The 21997-nt window shown below is 35.1% G+C and overlaps 1 pseudogene; it reads left to right on the forward strand.

The window, feature by feature from the left end:
- The window catches only part of LOC114256761 (mannosyl-oligosaccharide glucosidase GCS1-like), a 357500-nt pseudogene that overhangs the window by 4814 nt on the left and 330689 nt on the right, over positions 1 to 21997 (forward strand).

Raw genomic sequence — 21997 nt, forward strand, 5'->3', positions numbered from 1 at the left:
CATTGGTGACTGCAGGAAAATTATACAATTCTTAAGATACAGTTTTTATTATTATTATTGTTATTCTTATTATTATTATTTGGATGGTCTCATTGTGTTTAAACTTAAAATTATGAATATGTTGATAAAAGTTATTCAGCCAGTTCATAGGCTTAAGGAGACTTTTTCAGCTCTCAGGCCTCGTTTGGGAACAGGCTAATTTAGTAACTTTTTGGCTATTTGGCTAAAAAGGTAGGTAAAAAAAACTTGTATGTTTGGGATGACTTTTTGGCTAATTACGAAAAGATGTGCAAAAAGTAGAGCGAAAAGAGAATCTTTGACTTTTTGGTATGGGTTGTTGGCTTTTTGGCTAATTTAATAACTTTTTGGCTAATTGGCTAAAATAGCCTCTTGCCAAACGAGGCCTCAGTTTGAAAAGAACAATGCTTGTCTCCCTTTTTTTTCGAGGCTTAGGGAGAGCTTGACCAATTCTTAAATTTTGTGATCAAGATTTTAAGGAAAATTATACAATTCCTATGATCTCTTTTCTTGACCAACTCTTAAATTTTGTAGAGCTTTTTGATACACATGAAGATGTATAGGGTTTTTTTTTCTTCTCCTCTTTTGTATACGGATGGCATTCCCTTGATGCCTTTTTTAAATGAATCTTACTTAACTTATCAAAATAAAATGTCAAGCAGTTCAAATAATCCCGGTGGCCATTTCATTTTATAGTTGTATTCAATTGTACAAAATCTATATTTTGCATAAAATGAAATGTTATGATATTATGATATGTTGTTTTCAGCTTGATTCTGAGTCCATCTCCACTGGTAAGGCTGCAGTTGCGAGTTTGTTGGGTGGAATTGGCTACTTTTATGGCCAATAAAAAATCTCAGTCCCAAGTAACTCGAATGTAAGTTTCACAGATCTGTATGTGATCGTCTTAATCATATCAAATCAATTATGTCTTCATCAATTCCATTTGAAACACACTATCTCCATCTAATATGATTAACTGTGTTTTGAGGGAGAGAGAGGAAGAGAGGTGGTTTGAGTTTACAAAAGTTATTAGGATACATGGGATGGGTTTACAGGTTAGCTGTAAAAGGTTTATTTGATTTAGCTTGATTGTCTGCATGATTTAATTAGGGGCCAAGTCATTGCTAATTAGAGTGGCCTGTAGGTTAAGTAACTTTAGGCCCAACAGACTTCTGAATTTCTGCTGCAATAAAGTATTCGGAAGGCCTTTTTTGGAGAACAAAATTTTAGATATGATGTTGTCTTTTGACCATCTGTTTTTTTATTTCTAGGTCTTGTTTTATATCCCCACGGCTTATAAAGTCCAGCTTATGTTGATATAATAATAATAATAATAATAATAATAATAATAATAATAATAATAATAATAATAATAATAATAATCTGATTTATAACAAAGATCAGATTTTACTAGATTTCAGGTTGATCCTAGTTTTTTTAGGATCCTTCTGAACCTCTAGCTACTGGATTCTTTTCCAGCCTACATCAAATCTCTGTCTGGAATGTTTGTCATGTAAATAAGAAATTTGATGTAGAGCAGTTTTCAATTTGAAATTTGCAAATAATGTTATGGAAAGGGAAACATTGAAATTTTAAATAAAAAAAAACGGCACTTTATTTTGAAAAAAATAGAAGTTGAAATTTGATGACGCACTTTTGAAAATAAATTGGGACACATTTCGGGAAACAATAAGTAATGGAAAGACAATTGTTTAAATTTGATCACTTTGGTAGGAATCCTTTAAATTTGTCAGAATTCCCTTGGTCAGGCAACTATCACCCAATGGGTGATGACGATGACTTCGAGATCCAATGGTAAGTGTTAAACAAAATTGACTGGTTCCATTCACCTATCGTCGGGTTTGTTGCATAGTATCCCGGACACTATTCGTCGGTTATTTTATGTCAATAAGGCAAGCATGAGGCTATGCTACTAGTACTGTTTGATCATTATGAAAAGTTTTTGATCAAACAGAAATCCTTAGGTTATTGACTTTAGAGGGAATTTGATTTTATGGAAAAGTGTTGATGAGGAGGTGATGACTGTGTCCTTCACTTTGAAGTGAAATTTTGAATTTCCTTAGAAGACATTGACTATAAGGTGACTGTTTGATTGATTTCTTGGAATAAGATCTAAAATTCTTTGGAAATTTTTTGAAAATAAAATTTGAATAGAGTTATGAAATTATGGAAAGTTCTTTTCATCCGGTAAAAACCTTTGGGCCGCTGACTTTGAGGGAAACTTAATTTTGTGGAGAAATGTTAGACAAGGAAGTAATGACTGAGTCTATCATTTCGAATAAAATTTTGGTTCCTGTATAAGATATTTGGCTAAAGGACGATCGTTTGGTTGGTTTCTTGGAATAAAATCCGAACTCTTTTTAAACTTTCGAAAAAAAAAGAGGAAAGGAAAACATTGAAATTTTAAAGAAAAAATAAAAACGGCACTTTATTTTGAAAAAATATGTTTAAAAAAATAGAAGTTGAAATTTGATGACGCACTTTTGAAAATAAATTGGGGGCACATTTCAGGAAACAATATGTAATGGAAAAGAATATTTTAGATTGATCATTCTGGTAGGAATCGTTTAAATTCGTCAAAATTCCCTTGGTCGGGCAACTATCACCCACTGGGTGATTACGATGACTTCGGGATTCAATGGTAATTGTTAAACAAAATTGACTGGTTGCATTCACCTATCCTCGGGTTTGTTGTATAGTATCTCGGACACTGTTCGTGGGTTATGTTATGTCAATAAGGCAAGCAGGAGGCTCTGCTACTAGTACTGTTTGATCATTCCCTCGTGGAAGGAGTGGTATATTGATTGTAACAACTGTTGTGCCCTTTCTTGACCAAACTTACCTCTCCTTCTGCATGCAGAGAGCATTAGCAGCTTCCAAACTAGGGCAGGATACCATCCTTTCCAGGATTGTATTATTACCTCTTTGAATGATTTAGTGAATCTTAGGTCTGACTTCTAAATTAGGAGAGGGCAACCCTACCCCCCAAATAGGCATGAATGCAAATTATGTGCTTATGCGATGTTTTGGAAACGATTTGATTTTATTTCATTTGATTCCAGCGATCTAACAACGAGAAAGACAGTGATTTCATTCCCAAAGTCTGGGGAGTCTGACGTGCCAGTGATTTGATTCTGTGGCAATCCGAGTTATTTGGGGGCAATGATGCAGTTACAAAGATTTGGGGGTTCAATTTAGGCAGTGATTCATATTTTGATCATGATTTGAGTAATCAGTAGTAAATTAGGGGAGTGGTTTCCCAGTTTTAAAGAATTTGAGTTTGAATTTGGGTTCTTACCTTAGTGATCAAAGAAGGGGAAAAAGAAAGGAATGATTGCCTTTTTAAAATTTAAATCCCCGAGAAAACATGTTGTTAAAGAATAACTTCTAAAAAAAAAAGTAACTTTCCAACTTAAGTAGAGCCTCGGAGATTATGGAAGGTGTTTGATCGAATAAGAATCTTTAAGTCATTGACTTTAGGGGGAATTTCGACTTTTACGAAAAATGGTAGAGAAGGAAGTGGTGATCAAATCTTCAATTCTGAATAAAATTCGAAATCCCTTAGAAAGACATTTGACTAAGGAGACAATTGTTTGATTAGATACTTGGAATAAGATCGAGAGCTCCTTGGGAGGAAAGAATTGTGAAAGAAAACCCGAGTAGAATTTTAGAAATTATGGAAAGTTTTTGATCAGACAGAAATCCTTAGGTTATTGACTTTAGAGGGAATTTGATTTTATGGAAAAGTGTTGATGAGGAGGTGATGACCGAGTCTTTCACTTTGAAGTGAAATTTTGAATTTCCTTAGAAGACATTTGACTATAAGGTGACTGGTTGATTGATTTCTTGGAATAAGATCTAAAATTCTTTGGAAATTTTTTGAAAATAAAATTTGAATAGAGTTATGAAATTATGGAAAGTTCTTTTCATCCGGTAAAAACCTTTGGGCCGCTGACTTTGAGGGAAACTTAATTTTGTGGAGAAATGTTTGACAAGGAAGTAATGACCGAGTCTCTCATTTCGAATAAAATTTTGGTTCCTGTACAAGATATTTGGCTAAAGGACGATCGTTTTGTTGATTCCTTGGAATAAAATCCGAACTCCTCAAAACTTTCGGAAAAAAAAAAGGAAAGGGAAACGTTGAAATTTTAAAGAAAAAAAAAACGGCACTTTATTTTGAAAAAATACGTTTAAAAAAATAGAATTTGAAATTTGATGACGCACTTTTGAAAATAAATTGGGGCACATTTTTGGAAACAATAAGTAATGGAAAAGAATATTTTAGATTGATCATTCTGGTAGGAATCGTTTAAATTCGTCAGAATTCCCTTGGTCGGGCAACTATCACCCAATGGGTGATGACGATGACTTCGAGATCCAATAGTACTTGTCGAACAAAATTGACTGGTTCCATTCACCTATCCTCGGGTTTGTTGCATAGTATCCCGGACACTATTCGTCGGTTATGTTATGTCAATAAGGCATGCATGAGGCTATGCTACTAGTACCGTTTGATCATTCCCTTGTGGAAGGAGTGGTATATTGATTGTAACAACTGTCCTGCCCTTTCTTGACCAAACTTACCCCTCCTTCTGCATGGAGAGAGCATTAGCAGCTTCCAAACTAGGGAATGATACCCTCCTTTCCAGGATTGTATTATTGCCTCTTTGAATGATTTAGTGAATCTTAAGTCTGACTTCTAAATTAGGACAGGGCAACCCTACCCCCCAAGTAGGCATGAATACAAATTATGTGCTTATGTGATATTTTGGAAACGATTTGATTTGATTTGATTTGATTCCAGCGATCTAACAACGAGAAAGACAGTGATTTCATTCCCAAAGTCTGGGGAGTCTGACGTGGCAGTGATTTGATTCTGTGGCAATCCGAGTTATTTGGGGGCAATGATGCAGTTACAAAGATTTGGGGGTTCAATTTTGGCAGTGATTCATATTTTGATCATTATTTGTGTAATCAGTCGTAAAATAGGGGAGTGGTTTCCCAGTTTTAAAGAATTTGATTTTGAATTTGGGTTCTTACCTTAGTGATCAAAGAAGAAGGGGAAAAAGAAAAGAATGATTGCCTTTTTAAAATTTAATTTCCCGATAAAACATGTTGTTAAAGAATAACTTCTAAAACAAAAAAGTAACTTACCAACTTAAGTAGAGCCTCGGAGATTATGGAAGGTGTTTGATCGAATAAGAATCTTTAAGTCATTGACTTTAGGGGGAATTTCGACTTTTACGAAAAATGGTAGATAAGGAAGTGGTGACCAAATCTTCAATTCTGAATAAAATTCGAAATCCCTTAGAAAGACATTTGACTAAGGAGACAATTGTTTGATTAGATACTTGGAATAAGATCGAGAGCTCCTTGGGAGGAAAGAATTGTGAAAGAAAACTCGAGTAGAATTTTAGAAATTATGGAAAGTTTTTGATCAGACAGAAATCCTTAGGTTATTGTCTTTAGAGGGAATTTGATTTTATGGAAAAGTGTTGATGAGGAGGTGATGACCGAGTCTTTCACTTTAAACTGAAATTTTGAATTTCCTTAGAAGACATTTGACGATAAGGTGACTGTTTGATTGATTTCTTGGAATAAGATCTAAAATTCTTTGGAAATTTTTTGAAAATAAAATTTGAATAGAGTTCTGAAATTGTGGAAATTTCTTTTCATCAGGTAAAAACCTTTGGGCCGCTGACTTTGAGGGAAACTTAAATTTGTGGAGAAATGTTAGACAAGGAAGTAATGACCGAGTCTCTCATTTCGATTAAAATTTTGGTTCCTGTACAAGATATTCGGCTAAAGGACGATCGTTTGGTTGATTCCTTGGAATAAAATCCGAACTCTTTTAAACTTTCGACAAAAAAAGAGGAGAGGAAAACATTGAAATTTTAAAGAAAAAGTAATAACGGGACTTTATTTTGAAAAAATATGTTTAAAAAAATTGAAGTTGAAATTTGATGACGCACTTTTGAAAATAAATTGGGGGCACATTTCGGGAAACAATATGTAATGGAAAGACAAGTGTTTAGATTGATCACTCTAGTAGGAATCTTTTAAATTCGTCAGAATTCCCTTGGTCGGGCAACTATCACCCACTGGGTGGTTACGATGACTTCGGGATCCAATGGTAATTGTTAAACAAAATTGACTGGTTGCATTCACCTATCCTCGGGTTTGTTGCATAGTATCCTGGACACTATTCGTGGGTTATGTTTTGTCAATAAGGCAAGCAGGAGGCTATGCTACTGGTGCTTTTTGATCATTTCCTCGTGGAAGGAGTGGTATATTGATTGTAACTACTGTTGTGCCCTTGCTTGACCAAACTTACCTCTCCTTCTGCATGGAGAGAGCATTAGCAGCTTCCAAACTAGGGCAGGATACCCTCCTTTCCAGGATTGTATTATTGCCTCTTTGAATGATTTAGTGAATCCTAGGTTTGACTTCTAAATTAGGAGAGGGCAACCCTACCCCCCAAATAGGCTTGAATGCAAATTATGTGCTTATGTGATATTTTGGAAACGATTTGATTTGATTTGATTCCAGCGATCTAACAACGAGAAAGACAGTGGTTTCATTCCCAAAGTCTGGGGAGTCTGACGTGGCAGTGATTTGATTCTGTGGCAATCCGAGTTATTTGGGGGCAATGATGCAGTTACAAAGATGTGGGGGTTCAATTTAGGCAGTGATTCATATTTTGATCATGATTTGAGTAATCAGTAGTAAATTAGGGGGGTGGTTTCCCAACTTTAAAGAATTTGAGTTTGAATTTGGGTTCTTACCTTAGTGATCAAAGAAGAAGAGGAAAAAGAAAAGAGTGATTGCCTTTTTAAAATTTAAATCCCCGAGAAAACATGTTGTTAAAGAATAACTTCTAAAAAAAAAAAGGAACTTTCAAACTTGAGTAGAGCCTCGGAGATTATGGAATGTGTTTGATCGAATAAGAATCTTTAAGTCATTGGCTTTATGGGGAATTTCGACTTTTACGAATAATGGTAGATAAGGAAGTGGTGACCAAATCTTCAATTTTGAATAAAATTCGAAATCCCCTAGAAAGACATATGACGAAGGAGACAATTGTTTGATTAGATGGTTGGAATAAGATCGAGAGCTCCTTGGGAGGAAAGAATTGTGAAAGAAAACCCGTGTAGAATTTTAGAAATTATGGAAAGTTTTTGATCAGACAGAAATCCTTAGGTTATTGACTTTAGAGGGAATTTGATTTTATGGAAAAGTGTTGATGAGGAGGTGATGACCGAGTCTTTCACTTTGAAGTGAAATTTTGAATTTCTTTAGAAGACATTCGACTATAAGGTGACTGTTTGATTGATTTCTTGGAATAAGATCTAAAATTCTTTGGAAATTTTTTGAAAATAAAATTTGAATAGAGTTTTGAAATTATGGAAATTTCTTTTCATCCGGTAAAAACCTTTGGGCCGCTGCCTTTGAGCGAAACTTAGTTTATGGAGAAATGTTAGATGAGGAAGTAATAGTCTCTCATTTCGAGTAAAATTTTGGTTCCTGTACAAGATATTTGGCTAAAGGCCGATCGTTTGGTTGATTCCTTGGAATAAAATCCAAACTCCTCAAAACTTTCGAAAAAAAAAGTGGAAAGGGAAACATTGAAAGAGGGCAACCCTAGTGATCAAAGAAGAAGGGGAAAAAGAAAGGAATGATTGCCTTTTTAAAATTTAAATCCCCGAGAAAACATGTTGTTAAAGAATAACTTCAAAAAAAAAAGTAACTTTCCAACTTAAGTAGAGCCTCGGAGATTATGGAAGGTGTTTGATCGAATAAGAATCTTTAAGTCATTGACTTTAGGTGGAATTTCGACTTTTACGAAAAATGGTAGAGAAGGAAGTGGTGACCAAATCTTCAATTCTGAATAAAATTCGAAATCCCTTAGAAAGACATTTGACTAAGGAGACAATTGTTCGATTAGGTACTTGGAATAAGATGGAGAGCTCCTTGGGAGGAAAGAATTGTGAAAGAAAACCCGAGTAGAATTTTAGAAATTATGGAAAGTTTTTGATCAGACAGAAATCCTTAGGTTATTGACTTTAGAGGGAATTTGATTTTATGGAAAAGTGTTGATGAGGAGGTGATGACCGAGTCTTTCACTTTGAAGTGAAATTTTGAATTTTTTTAGAAGACATTCGACTATAAGGTGACTGTTTGATTGATTTTTGGAATAAGATCTAAAATTCTTTGGAAATGTTTTGAAAATAAAATTTGAATAGAGTTATGAAATTATGGAAAGTTCTTTTCATCCGGTAAAAACCTTTGGGCCGCTGACTTTGAGGGAAACTTAATTTTGTGGAGAAATGTTTGACATGGAAGTAATGACCGAATCTCTCATTTCGATTAAAATTTTGGTTCCTGTACAAGATATTTGGCTAAAGGACGATCGTTTGGTTGATTCCTTGGAATAAAATCCGAACTCTTTTAAACTTTCGAAAAAAAAAGAGGAAAGGACAACATTGAAATTTTGAAGAAAAAATAAAAACGGGACTTTATTTTGAAAAAATATGTTTAAAAAAATCGAATTTGAAATTTGATGACGCACTTTTGAAAATAAATTGGGGCACATTTCGAGAAACAATATGTAATGGAAAGACAAGTGTTTAGATTGATCACTCTGGTAGGAATCTTTTAAATTCGTCAGAATTCCGTTGGTCGGGCAACTATCACCCACTGGGTGGTTACGATGACTTCGGGATCCAATGGTAATTGTTAAACAAAATGGACTGGTTGCATTCACCTATCCTCGGGATTGTTGCTTAGTATCCCGGACACTAATTGTGGGTTATGTTTTGTCAATAAGACAAGCAGGAGGCTATGTTACTAGTGTTGTTTGATCATTCCCTCGTGGAAGGAGTGGTATATTGAATGTAACAACTCTTGTGCCCTCGCTTGACCAAACTTACCTCTCCTTCTGCATGGAGAGAGCATTAGCAGCTTCCAAACTAGGGCAGGATACCCTCCTTTCCAGGATTGTATTATTGCCTCTTTGAATGATTTAGTGAATCCTAGGTCTGACTTCTAAATTATGACAGGGCAACCCTACCCCCCAAATAGGCATGAATGCAAATTATGTGCTTATGTGATATTTTGGAAACGATTTGATTTGATTTGATTCCAGCGATCTAACAACGAGAAAGACAGTGATTTCATTCCCAAAGTCTGGGGATTCTGACGTGGCGGTGATTTGATTCTGTGGCAATCCGAGTTATTTGGGGGCAATGATGCAGTTACAATGATGTGGGGGTTCAATTTGGGCAGTGATTCATATTTTGATCATGATTTGAGTAATCGGTAGTAATTTGGGGGGTGGTTTCCCAATTTTTAAGAATTTTAGTTTGAATTTCGGTTCTTACCTTAGTGATCAAAGAACAAGAGGAAAAAGAAAAGAATGATTGCCTTTTTAAAATTTAAATCCCCGAGAAAACATGTTGTTAAAGAATAACTTCTAAAAAAAAAGGAACTTTCCAACTTAAGTAGAGCCTCGGAGATTATGGTAGGTGTTTGATCGAATAAGAATCTTTAAGTCATTGACTTTAGGGGGAATTTCGACTTTTACGAAAAATGGTGGATGAGGAAGTGGTGACCAAATCTTCAATTTTGAATAAAATTCGAAATCCCCTAGAAAGGCATTTGACTAAGGAGACAATTGTTTGATTAGATACTTGGAATAAGATCGAGAGCTCCTTGGGAGGAAAGAATTGTGAACGAGATCCCGTGTAGAATTTTAGAAATTATGGAAAGTTTTTGATCAGACAGAAATCTTTAGGTTTTTGACTTTAGAGGGAATTTGATTTTATGGAAAAGTGTTGATGAGGAGGTGATGACCGATTCTTTCACTTTGAAGTGAAATTTTGAATTTCCTTAGAAGACATTTGACTATAAGGTGACTGTTTGATTGATTTCTTGGAATAAGATCTAAAATTCTTTGGAAATTTTTTGAAAATAAAATTTGAATAGAGTTATGAAATTATGGAAAGTTCTTTTCATCCGGTAAAAACCTTTGGGCCGCTGACTTTGAGGGAAACTTAATTTTGTGGAGAAATGTTAGACAAGGAAGTAATGACTGAGTCTATCATTTCGAATAAAATTTTGGTTCCTGTATAAGATATTTGGCTAAAGGACGATCGTTTGGTTGGTTTCTTGGAATAAAATCCGAACTCTTTTTAAACTTTCGAAAAAAAAAGAGGAAAGGAAAACATTGAAATTTTAAAGAAAAAATAAAAACGGCACTTTATTTTGAAAAAATATGTTTAAAAAAATAGAAGTTGAAATTTGATGACGCACTTTTGAAAATAAATTGGGGGCACATTTCAGGAAACAATATGTAATGGAAAAGAATATTTTAGATTGATCATTCTGGTAGGAATCGTTTAAATTCGTCAGAATTCCCTTGGTCGGGCAACTATCACCCACTGGGTGATTACGATGACTTCGGGATCCAGTGGTAATTGTTAAACAAAATTGACTGGTTGCATTCACCTATCCTCGGGTTTGTTGTATAGTATCCCGGACACTGTTCGTGGGTTATGTTATGTCAATAAGGCAAGCAGGAGGCTCTGCTACTAGTACTGTTTGATCATTCCCTCGTGGAAGGAGTGGTATATTGATTGTAACAACTGTTGTGCCCTTGCTTGACCAAACTTACCTCTCCTTCTGCATGGAGAGAGCATTAGCAGCTTCCAAACTAGGGCAGGATACCCTCCTTTCCAGGATTGTATTATTGCCTCTTGGAATGATTTAGTGAATCCTGGGTCTCACTTCTAAATTAGGACAGGGCAACCCTACTCCCCAAATTGGTATGAATGCAAATTATGTGCTTATGTGATATTTTGGAAATGATTTGATTTGATTCCAGCGATCTAACAACGAGAAAGACAGTGATTTCATTCCCAAAGTCTGGGGAGTCTGACGTGGTAGTGATTTGATTTTGTGGCAATCCGAGTTATTTGGGGGCAATGACGCAGTTACAAAGATTTGGGGATTCAATTTAAGCAGTGATTCATATTTTGATCATGATTTCAGTAATCGGTAGTAAATTAAGGGGGTGGTTTCCCAATTTTTAAGAATTTTAGTTTGAATTTGGGTTCTTACCTTAGTGATCAAAGAAGAAGAGGAAAAAGAAAAGAATGATTGCCTTTTTAAAATTTAAATCCCCCAGAAAACATGTTGTTGAAGAATAACTTCTGAAAAAAGAAGGAACTTTCCGACTTAAGTAGAGCCTCGGAGATTATGGAAGGTGTTTGATCGATTAAGAATCTTTAAGTCATTGACTTCAGGGGAATTTCGACTTTCACGAAAAATGGTAGATAAGGAAGTGGTGTCCAAATCTTCAATTTTGAAGAAAATTCGAAATCCCCTAGAAAGACATTTGACTGAGGAGACAATTGTTTGATTTGATACTTGGAATAAGATCGAGAGCTCCTTGGGAGGAAAGAATTGTGAACGAAAACCCGAGTAGAATTTTAGAAATTATGGAAAGTTTTTCATCAGACAGAAATCCTTTGGTTTTTGACTTTAGAGGGAATTTGATTTTATGGGAAAGTGTTGATGCGGAGATGATGACCGGGTCTTTCACTTTGAAGTGAAATTTTGAATTTCCTTAGAAGACATTTGACTATAAGGTGACTGTTTGATTGATTTCTTGGAATAAGATCTAAAATTCTTTGGAAATTTGTTGAAAATAAAATTTGAATTGAGTTCCGAAATTATAGAAAGTTCATTTCATCAGGTAAATACCTTTGGGCCGCTGTCTTTGAGGGAAACTTAATTTTATGGAGAAATGTTTTGCCAAGGAAGTAAAGACCGAGTCTCATTTCGAATAAAATTTTTGTTCCTGTACAAATATTTGGCTAAAGGGCGATCTTTTGGTTGATTCTTTGGAATCAAATCCGAACTCCTCAAAACTTTCGAAAAAAAAGAGGTAAGGGAAACATTGATTTTTTTTTTTTTAAAAAAAGTGGGACTTTATTTTAAAAAAAATAGAAGTTGAAATTTGATGATGCACTTTTGAAAATAAATTGGGGCACATTTCTGGAAACAATAAGTTATGGAAAACAATATTTTAGATTGATCATTCTGGTAGGAATCCTTTAAATTCGTCTGAATTCCCTTGGTCGGGCCACTATCGCCCAATGGGTGATGACGATGACTTCGTGATCCAATGGAAAGTGTTAAACAAAATTGACTGGTTCCATTCACCTATCCTCGGGTTTGTTGCATAGTATCCCGGACACTATTCGTGGGTTTTGTTATGTCAATAAGGCAAGCTTGAGGCTATGCTACTAGTATTGTTTGATCATTCCCTTGTGGAAGGAGTAGTATATTGATAGTAGCAGCTGATGTGTCCTTTTGTGACCAAACTTACCTCCTTTTGCATGGATAGTGCATTAGCCGATTCCAAACTAGGGCAGGATACCCTCCTTTCCGGGATTGTATTTTGGCCTCTTTGAATGATTTAGTGAATCCTAGGTTTGACTTCTAAATTAGGACAGGGCAACCCTACCCCCCAAATAGGCATGAATGCAAATTTTGTGGTTATGTGATATTCTGGAAACGATTTGATTTGATTTGATTCCGGCGATCTAGCGACTTGAAAGGCAGTGATTTCATTCCCAAAGTCTGGGTAGTTTGACGTGACAGTGATTTGATTCTGTGGCAATCCGAGTTATTTGGGGGCAATGATGTAGTTACAAAGATTTGGGGGTTCAATTTAGGAAGTGATTCATATTTTGATCATGATTTGAGTAATCAGTTGTAAATTAGGGGGGTGGTTTCCCATTTTTAAAGAATTTGAGTTTGAATTTGGGTTCTTACCTTAGTGATCAAAGAAGAAGAGGAAAAAGAAAAGAATGATTGCCTTTTTAAAATTTAAATCCCTAAGAAAACATGTTATTAAAGAATAACTTCTAAAAAAAAAGGAACTTTCCAAGTTAAGTATAGACTCGGAGATTATCGAAGGTGTTTGATCGAATAGGGATTTTTAAGTCATTTACTTTAGGGTGAATTTCGACTTTTATGAAAAATTGTAGATAAGGAAGTGGTGACCAAATCTTCAATTTTGAATAAATTCGAAATCCCTTAGAAAGGCATTTGACTAAGGAGAAAATTGTCTGATTAGATACTTGGAATAAAGATCGAGAGCTCCTTGGGAGGAAAGAATTGTGAACGAAAACCAGAGTAGAATTTTAGAAATTATGGAAAGTTTTTGATTAGACTGAAATCCTTTGGTTTTTGATTTTAGAGGGAATTTGATTTTATGGAAAAGTGTTGATGAGGAGGTGATGACCGATCCTTTCACTTTGAAGTGATATTTTGAATTTCCTTTGAAGACATTTGACTATAAGGTGATTGTTTGGTTGATTTCTTGGAATAAGATTTAAAATTTTTGGAAATTTTTTGAAAATAAAATTTGAATAGAATTCCGAAATTATGGAAAGTTCTTTTCATTAGGTAAAAACCTCTGGGCCGCTGACTTTAAGGGAAACTTAAATTTATGGAGAAATGCTAGACAAGGAAGTACTGACCATGTCTCTCATTCTGAATAAATTTTGGTTCCTGTACAAGATATTTGGCTAAAGGGCGATCGTTTGGTTAATTCCTTGGAATAAAATCCGAACTCCTCAAAACTTTCGGAAAAAAAAAGAAAAGGGAAACGTTGAAATTTTAAAGAAAAAAAAAAACGGCACTTTATTTTGAAAAAATACCTTTAAAAAAATAGAATTTGAAATTTGATGACGCACTTTTGAAAATAAATTGGGGCACATTTCTGGAAACAATAAGTAACGGAAAAGAATATTTTAGATTGATCTTTCTGGTAGGAATCGTTTAAATTCGTCAGAATTCCCTTGGTCGGGCAACTATCACCCAATGGGTGATGACGATGACTTCGAGATCCAATAGTAATTGTCTAACAAAATTGACTGGTTCCATTCACCTACCCTCGGGTTTGTTGCATAATATCCCGGACACTATTCGTCGGTTATGTTATGTCAATAAGGCATGCATGAGGCTATGCTACTAGTACCGTTTGATCATTCCCTTGTGGAAGGAGTGGTATATTGATTGTAACAACTGTCGTGCCCTTTCTTGACCAAACTTACCTCTCCTTCTGCATGGAGAGAGCATTAGCAGCTTCCAAACTAGGGAATGATACCCTCCTTTCCAGGATTGTATTATTGCCTCTTTGAATGGTTTAGTGAATCCTTGATCTGACTTCTAAACTAGGACAGGGCAACCCTACCCCCCAAATAGGCATGAATACAGATTACGTGATTGTGTGATATTTTGGAAACGATTTGATTTGATTTGATTCCAGCGATCTAACAAGAAGAAAGACAGTGATTTCATTCCCAAAGTCTGGGGAGTCTGACGTGGCAGTGATTTGATTCTGAGGCAATTCGAGTTATTTGGGGGCAATGATGCAGTTACAAAGATTTGGGGGTTCAATTTAGGCAGTGATTCATATTTTGATTATGATTTGAGTAATCGGTAGTAAATTAGGGGGGTGGTTTCCCAATTTTAAAGAATTTGAGTTTGAATTTGGGTTCTTACCTTAGTGATCAAAGAAGAAGAGGAAAAAGAAAAGAATGATTGCCTTTTTAAAATTTAAATCCCCGAGAAAACATTTTAAAGAATAACTTCTAAAAAAAAAAAAGAACTTTCCAACTTAAGTAGAGCCTCGGAGATTATGGAAGGTGTTTGATCGAATAAGAATCTTTAAGTCATTGACTTTAGGGTGAATTTCGACTTTTACGAAAAATGGTAGATAAGGAAGTGGTGGCCAAATCTTCAATTTTAAATAAAATTCGAAATCCCCTAGAAAGACATTTGACTAAGGAGACAATTGTTTGATTAGATACTTGGAATAAGATGGAGTGCTCCTTGGGAGGAAAGAATTGTGAAAGAAATCCCGAGTAGAATTTTAGAAATTATGAAACGTTTTTGATCAGAAACAAATCCTTAGATTTTTGACTTTAGAGGGAATTTGATTTTATGGAAAAGTGTTGATGAGGAGGTGATGACCGAGCCTTTAACTTTGAAGTGAAATTTTGAATTTCCTTAGAAGACATTTGACTATAAGGTGGCTATTTGATTAATTTCTTGGAATAAGATCTAAAATTCTTTGGAAATTCTTTAATAATAAAATTTGAATAGAGTTCCGAATTATGGAAAGTTCTTTTCATCAGGTAAAAACTTTTGCGCCGCTGACCTTGTGGGAAACTTAATTTTATGGAGAAATGTTAGACCAGGAAGTAATCCAGGAAGTAATGACCGGGTCTCTCATTTCGAATATAATTTTGGTTCCTGTACAAGATATTTGGCTAAAGGGCGATCGTTTGGTTGATTCCTTGGAATAAAATCTGAACTCCTCAAAACTTTCAAAAAAAAAAGAGAGGAAAGGGACACATTGAAATTTTAAATAAAAAAAAAACGACACTTTATTTTGTGAAAGGATTTTGAAGAAAATAGAAGTTGAAATTTGATCACGCACTTTTGAAAATAAATTGGGACACATTTCGGGAAACAATAAGTAATGGAAAGACAATTGTTTAGATTGATCACTCTGGTAGGAATCCTTTAAATTGGTTAGAATTCCCTTTGGTCGGGCAACTGTCACCCAATGGGTGATGACGATGACTTCGAGATCCAATGGTAAGTGTTAAACAAAATTGTCTGGTTCCGTTCACCTATCCTCGGTTTTGTTGCATAGTACCTCGGAAACTATTCGTGGGTTATGTTATGTCAATAAGGCAAGCATGAGGCTATGCTACTAGTACCGTGTGATTATTCCCTTGTGGAAGGAGTGGTATATTGATAGTAATAACCGATGTGCCCTTTTGTGACCAAACTTACCTCCTTTTGCATGGATAGAGCATTAGCAGCTTCCAAACTAGGGCATGATACCCTCCTCTCCAGGATTGTATTATTGCCTCTTTGAATGATTTAGAGAATCCTAGGTCTGACTTCTAAATCAGGACAGGGCAACCCTGCCTGCCAAATATGCATGAATGCAAATTATATGCCGATGTGATATTTTGGAAATGATTTGATTTGATTTGATTCCAACGATTTAACAACGAGAAAGACCGTGATTTCATTCCAAAAGTCTGGGGAGTCTGATGTGGCAGTGATTTATTTATGTGGCAATCCGAGTTATTTTGGGGCAATGATGCAGTTGCAATGATTTGGGGGTTCAATTTAGGCAGTGATTCATATTTTGATCGTGATTTGAGTAATCAGTAGTAAATTATGACGGTGGTTTCCTAATTTTAAAGAATTTGAGTTTGAATTTGGGTTCTTACCTTAGTGATCAAAGAAGAAGAGGAAAATGAAAAGAATGATTGCCTTTTTAAAATGTAAATCCCCGACAAAACATGTTAAAGAATAACTTCTAAAAAAAAAGGAACTTTCAAAATTAAGTAGAGCCTTGGATATTATGGAAGGTGTTTGATCGAATAAGAGTCTTTAAGTCAGTGACTTTAGGGGGAATTTCGAATTTTACGAAAAATGGCAGATAAGGAAGTGGTGACCAAATCTTCAATTTTGAATAAAATTCGAAATCCCCTAGAAAGACATTTGACTAAGGAGACAATTGTTTGATTAGATACTCGGAATAAGATCGAGTGCTCCTTGGGAGGAAAGAATTATGAAAGAAAATCAGAGTAGAATTTTAGAAATTATGTAAAGTTTTTGATCAGACATAAATCCTTAGGTTATTGACTTTAGAGGGAATTTGATTTTATGGAAAAGTGTTGATGAGGAGGTGATGACCGAGTCTTGCACTTTGAAGTGAAATTTTGAATTTCCTTAGAAGACATTTGACTGTAAGGTGACTGTTTGATTGATTTCTTGGAATAAGATCTAAAATTCTTTGGAAACATTTTGAAAATTAAATTTGAATAGAATTCCGAAATTATGGAAAGTTTTTTTCATCAAGTAAAAACCTTTGGAAATTTTTTGAAAATAAAATTTGAATAGAGTTCCGAAATTATGGAAAGTTTTTTTTATCAGGTAAAAACCTTTGGGCCGCTGACTTTAAGGGAACTTTAATTTTATGGAAAAATGTTCGACATGGAAGTAATGCCCGAGTCTCTCATTTTGAATAAAATTTTGGTTACTTTACAAGATATTTGGCTAAAGGGCGGTCGTTTGGTTGATTCCTTGGAATAAAATCCGAACTCCTCAAAACTTTCGAAAAAAAAGAGTAAAGGGAAACAATGAAATTTCAAAGAAAAAAAAAAAACGGCACTTTATTTTGAAAAAGCATTTTGAAAAAAATAGAAGGTGAAATTTGATCACGGACTTTTGAAAATAAATTGGGGGCACATATCGGGAATAATTAAGTAATGAAAAGACAATTGTTTAAGTTGATCACCCTGGTAGGAATCCTTTAAATTCCTCAGAATTCCCCTGGTCGGGTAACTATCACCTAATGGGGGATGACGGTGACTTCGAGATCCAATGGTGATTGTTCAACATAATTGACTGGTTCCATTCACCTATCCTCGGGTTTCTTGCATAGTATCCCGGACACTATTCGTGGGTTACGTTATGTCAATAAGGCAAGCATGAGGCTATGCTACTAGTTCTGTGTGATCGTTCCCTTGTCGAAGGAGTGGTGTATTGATTGTAACAACTGATGTACCCTTTTGTGACCAAACTTACCTCCTTTTGCATTGAGCGAGCATTTGCGGCTTCGAAACTAGGGCAGGACACCCTCCTTTCCAAGATTGTATTATTGCCTCTTTGAATGATTTAGTGAATCCTAGGTCTGACTTCTAAATTAAGACAAGGCAACCCTACCCTCCAAATAGGCGTGAATGCAAATGATGTGCTGATGTGATATTTTGGAAACGATTTGCTCTGATTCCAGCGATCTAACGACGAGAAAGACTGTGATTTCATTCCCAAAGTGTGGGGAGTCTGACGTGGCAGTAATTTGATTGTATAGCAATCCTAGTTATTTGGGGGTTCAATTTAGGCAGTGATTCATATTTTGATCATGATTTGAGTAATCAGTAGTAAATTTGGGGGGTTGTTTCCCAATTTTAAAGAATTGAGTTTGAATTTAGGTTCTTACATTAGTGATCAAAGAAGAAGAGGAAAAAGAAAAGAATGATTGCCGTTTTAAAATTTAAATCCCTGAGAAAACATGTTAAAGAATAACTTCTAAAAAAAAAAGGAACTTTCCAACTTAAGTAGAGCCTCGGAGATTATGCAAGATGCTTGATCGAATCAGAATCTTTAATTCATTGACTTTAGGGGGAATTTCGACTTTCACGAAAAATGGTAGATAAGGAAGTGGTGACCAAATCTTCAATTTTGAATAAAAGTCGAAATCCCCTAGAAAGACATTTGACTTAAGGAGACAATTGTTTGATTAGATACTTGGAATAAGATCGAGAGCTCCGTGGAAGGAAAGCATTGCGAAAGAAAACCCGCGTAGAATTTTAGAAATTATGGAAGGTTTTTGATCAGACAGAAATTCTTAGGTTTTTTACTTTAGAGGGAATTTAATTTTACGGAAAAGTGTTGATGAGGAGGTGATGACCGAGTCTTTCACTTTGAAGTGAAATTTTGAATTTCCTTTGAAGATATTTGACAATAAGGTGATTGTTTGATTGATTTCTTGGAATAAGACCTAAAATTCTTTGGAAATTTTTTGAAAATAAAATTTGAATAGAGTTCTGAAATTATGGAACGTTTTTTTCATCCGGTAAAAACCTTTGGCTGCTGACTTTGAGGGAAACTTAATTTTATAGAAAAATGTTAGACAAGGATGTAATGACCGAGTCTCTCATTTCGAATAAAATTTTGATTCCTGTACAAGATATTTGGCTAAAGGGGGATCGTTTGGTTGATTCCTTGGAATAAAATCTGATCTCCTCAAAACTTTAGAAAATAAAGAGGAAAGGAAAACATTGAAATTTTAAATAAAAATAAAACGACACTTTATTTTGAAAAAGGATTTTTAAAAAAATAGAAGTTGAAATTTGCTAACGAACTTTTGAAAAGAAATTGGGGCACATTTCGGGAAACAATAAGTAATGGAAAGACAATTGTTTAGAATGATCACTTTGGTTAGAATCCTTGAAATTCGTCCGAATTTCCTTGGTCGGGCAACTATCACCCAATGACGATGGCTTCGAGATCCAATAGTAAGTGTTAAAAAAAATTGACTGGTTCCATAAACCTATCCTCGGGTTTGTTGCAAATTATCCCGGACACTATTCGTGGGTTATGTTATGTCAATAAGGCAAGCATGAGGCTATGCTACTTGTACTGTGTGATCATTCCCTTGTGGAAGGAGTGGTATATTGATAGTAACAATTGATGTGCCCTTTTGTGACCATACTTACCTCCTTTTGCATGGAGAGAGCATTAGCAACTTCCAAACTAGGGCAGGATACCCTCCTTTCCAGGATTGTATTATTGCCTCCTTCAATGATTTAGTGAATCCTAGGTCTGACTTCTAAATTAGGACAGGGCAACCCTACCCCCCAAATAAGCATGAATGCAAATTATGTGCTTATGTGATATTTTTGAAACGATTTTATTTGATTTCAGCGATCTGACAACGAGAAAGACAGTGATTTCATTCACAAAGTCTGGGGAGTCTGTCGTGGCCGAGATTTGATTCTATGCCAATCCGAGTTATTTGGGGGTAATGATGCAGTTACAAAGATTTGGGGGTTCAATTTAGGCAGTGATTCATATTTTGATTATGATTTGACTAATCAGTAGTAAATTTGGGGGGTTATTTCCCAATTTTAAAGAATTTGAGTTTGAATTTGGGTTCTGACGTTAGTGATCAAAGAAGAAAGAGGAAAAAGAAAAGAATGATTGTCGTTCTAAAATTTAAATCCCCAAAAAAACATGTTATTAAAGAATAACTTCTATAAAAAAAAGGAACTTTCCAACTTAAGTAGAGTCTCAGGGATTATGGAAGGTGTTTGATTGAATAAGAATCTTTAAGTCATTGACTTTACGAGGAATTTCGACCGTTATGAAAAATGGTAGATAAGGAAGTAGTGACGAAATCTTCAATTTTGAATAAAATTCGAAATCCCCTAGATTGACATTTGACTAAGGAGACAATTGTTTGATTAGATACTTGGAATAAGATCGAGAGCTCCTTGGGAGGAAAGAATTGTGAATAAAAAAGCTGAGTAGAATTTTAGAAATTATGGAAAGTTTTTTATCAGACAGAAATTATTAGGTTTTTGACTTTCGAGAGAATTTGATTTTATGGAAAAGTGTTGATGAGGAGGTGATGACCGAGTCTTTCACTTTGAAGAAAAATTTTGATTTTCCTTAGAAGACATGTGACTATAAGGTGACTGTTTGATTGATTTCTTGGAATAAGATCTAAAATTCTTTGGAAATTTTTTGAAAATAAAATTTGCATAGAGTTCCGAAATTATGGAAAGTTCTTATCATCGGGTAAAAACCTTTGGGCCGCTGACTATGAGGGAACCTTAATTTTATGGAGAAATGTTAGACAAGGAAGTAATGACCAAGTCTCTCATTTCGAATAAAATTTTTGTTCCACTACAAGATACTTGGCTAAAGGGTGATCGTTTGGTTGATTCCTTTGAATGAAATCCGAACCCTTCAAAACTTTCAAAAAAAAAGAGGAAAGGGAAGCATTGACATTTTAAAGAAAAAAAAAAAAACGGCACTTTATTCTGAAAAAGGATTTTGGTAAAAATAGAAGTTGAAATTTGATCATGCTCTTTTGAAAATAAATTGGGGCACATTTCGGGAAACAATAAGTAATGGAAAGACAATGGTTTAGATTGATCACTCTGGTAGGAATCCTTTAAATTCCTCAGAATTCCCTTGGTCGAGCAACTATCACCCAATGGGTGATGGCGATGATTTCGAGATCCAATGGTAAGTGTTAAACAAAATTAACTGGTTCCATTCACCTATCGTCGGGTTGATTGTATAGTATCCCGGACACTATTCGTTGGTTGTGTTTTGTCAATAAGGCAAGCATGAGGCTATGCCACTGGGACTGTTTGATTATTCCCTTGTGGAAGGAGTGGTATATTGATAGTAAGAACTGATGTGCCCTTTTGTGACCAAACTTACCTCCTTTTGCATGGAGAGAGCATTAGCAGCTTCCAAACTAGGGCAGGATACCCTCCTTTCCATGATTGTATTATTGCCTCTTCGAATGATTTAGTGAATCCTAGGTCTGACTTCTAAATTAGGACAAGGCAACCCTACCCCCAAATAGGCATGAATGCAAATTATGTGCTTATGTGATATTTTGGAAATGATTTGATTTGATTCCAGCGATCTAACAACGAGAAAGACAGTGATTACATTCCTAAAGTGCAGGGAGTCTGACGTGGCAGTGATTTGATTCTGTTACCATCCGAGTTATTTGGGGGCAATGATGCAGTTACAAAGATTTGGGGGTTTAATTTAGGTAGTGATTCATATTTTGATCATGACTTGAGTAATCAGTAGTAAATTGGGGGGATTGTTTCCCAATTTTAAAGAATTTGAGTTTGAATTTGGGTTCTTACCTTAGTGATCAAAGAAGAAGTGGAAAAAGAAAAGAATGATTGCCTTTTTAAAATTTAAATCCCCAAGAAAACTTGTTATTAAAGAATAACTTCAAAAAAAAAAAGGAACTTTCCAACGTAAGTAGAGCCTCGGAGATTATGGAAGGTGTTTGATCGAATAAGAATCTTTAAGTCGTTGACTTTATGGGGAATTTTGACTTTTACGAAAAATGATAGATAAGGAAGCGGTGACTAAATCTTCAAATTTGAATAAAATTCGAAATCCCCTAGAAAGACATTTGACTAAGGAGACAATTGTTTGATTAGATACTTGGAATAAGATCGAGAGCTCCTTGGGAGGAAAGAATTGTGAACGAAAACCCGTGTAGAATTTTAGAAATTATGGAAAG

The sequence above is a fragment of the Camellia sinensis genome, chromosome 12, assembly GCF_055761805.1.
Source record: "Camellia sinensis isolate YWXY chromosome 12, ASM5576180v1, whole genome shotgun sequence".
Classification (NCBI taxonomy): Eukaryota; Viridiplantae; Streptophyta; class Magnoliopsida; order Ericales; family Theaceae; genus Camellia; species Camellia sinensis.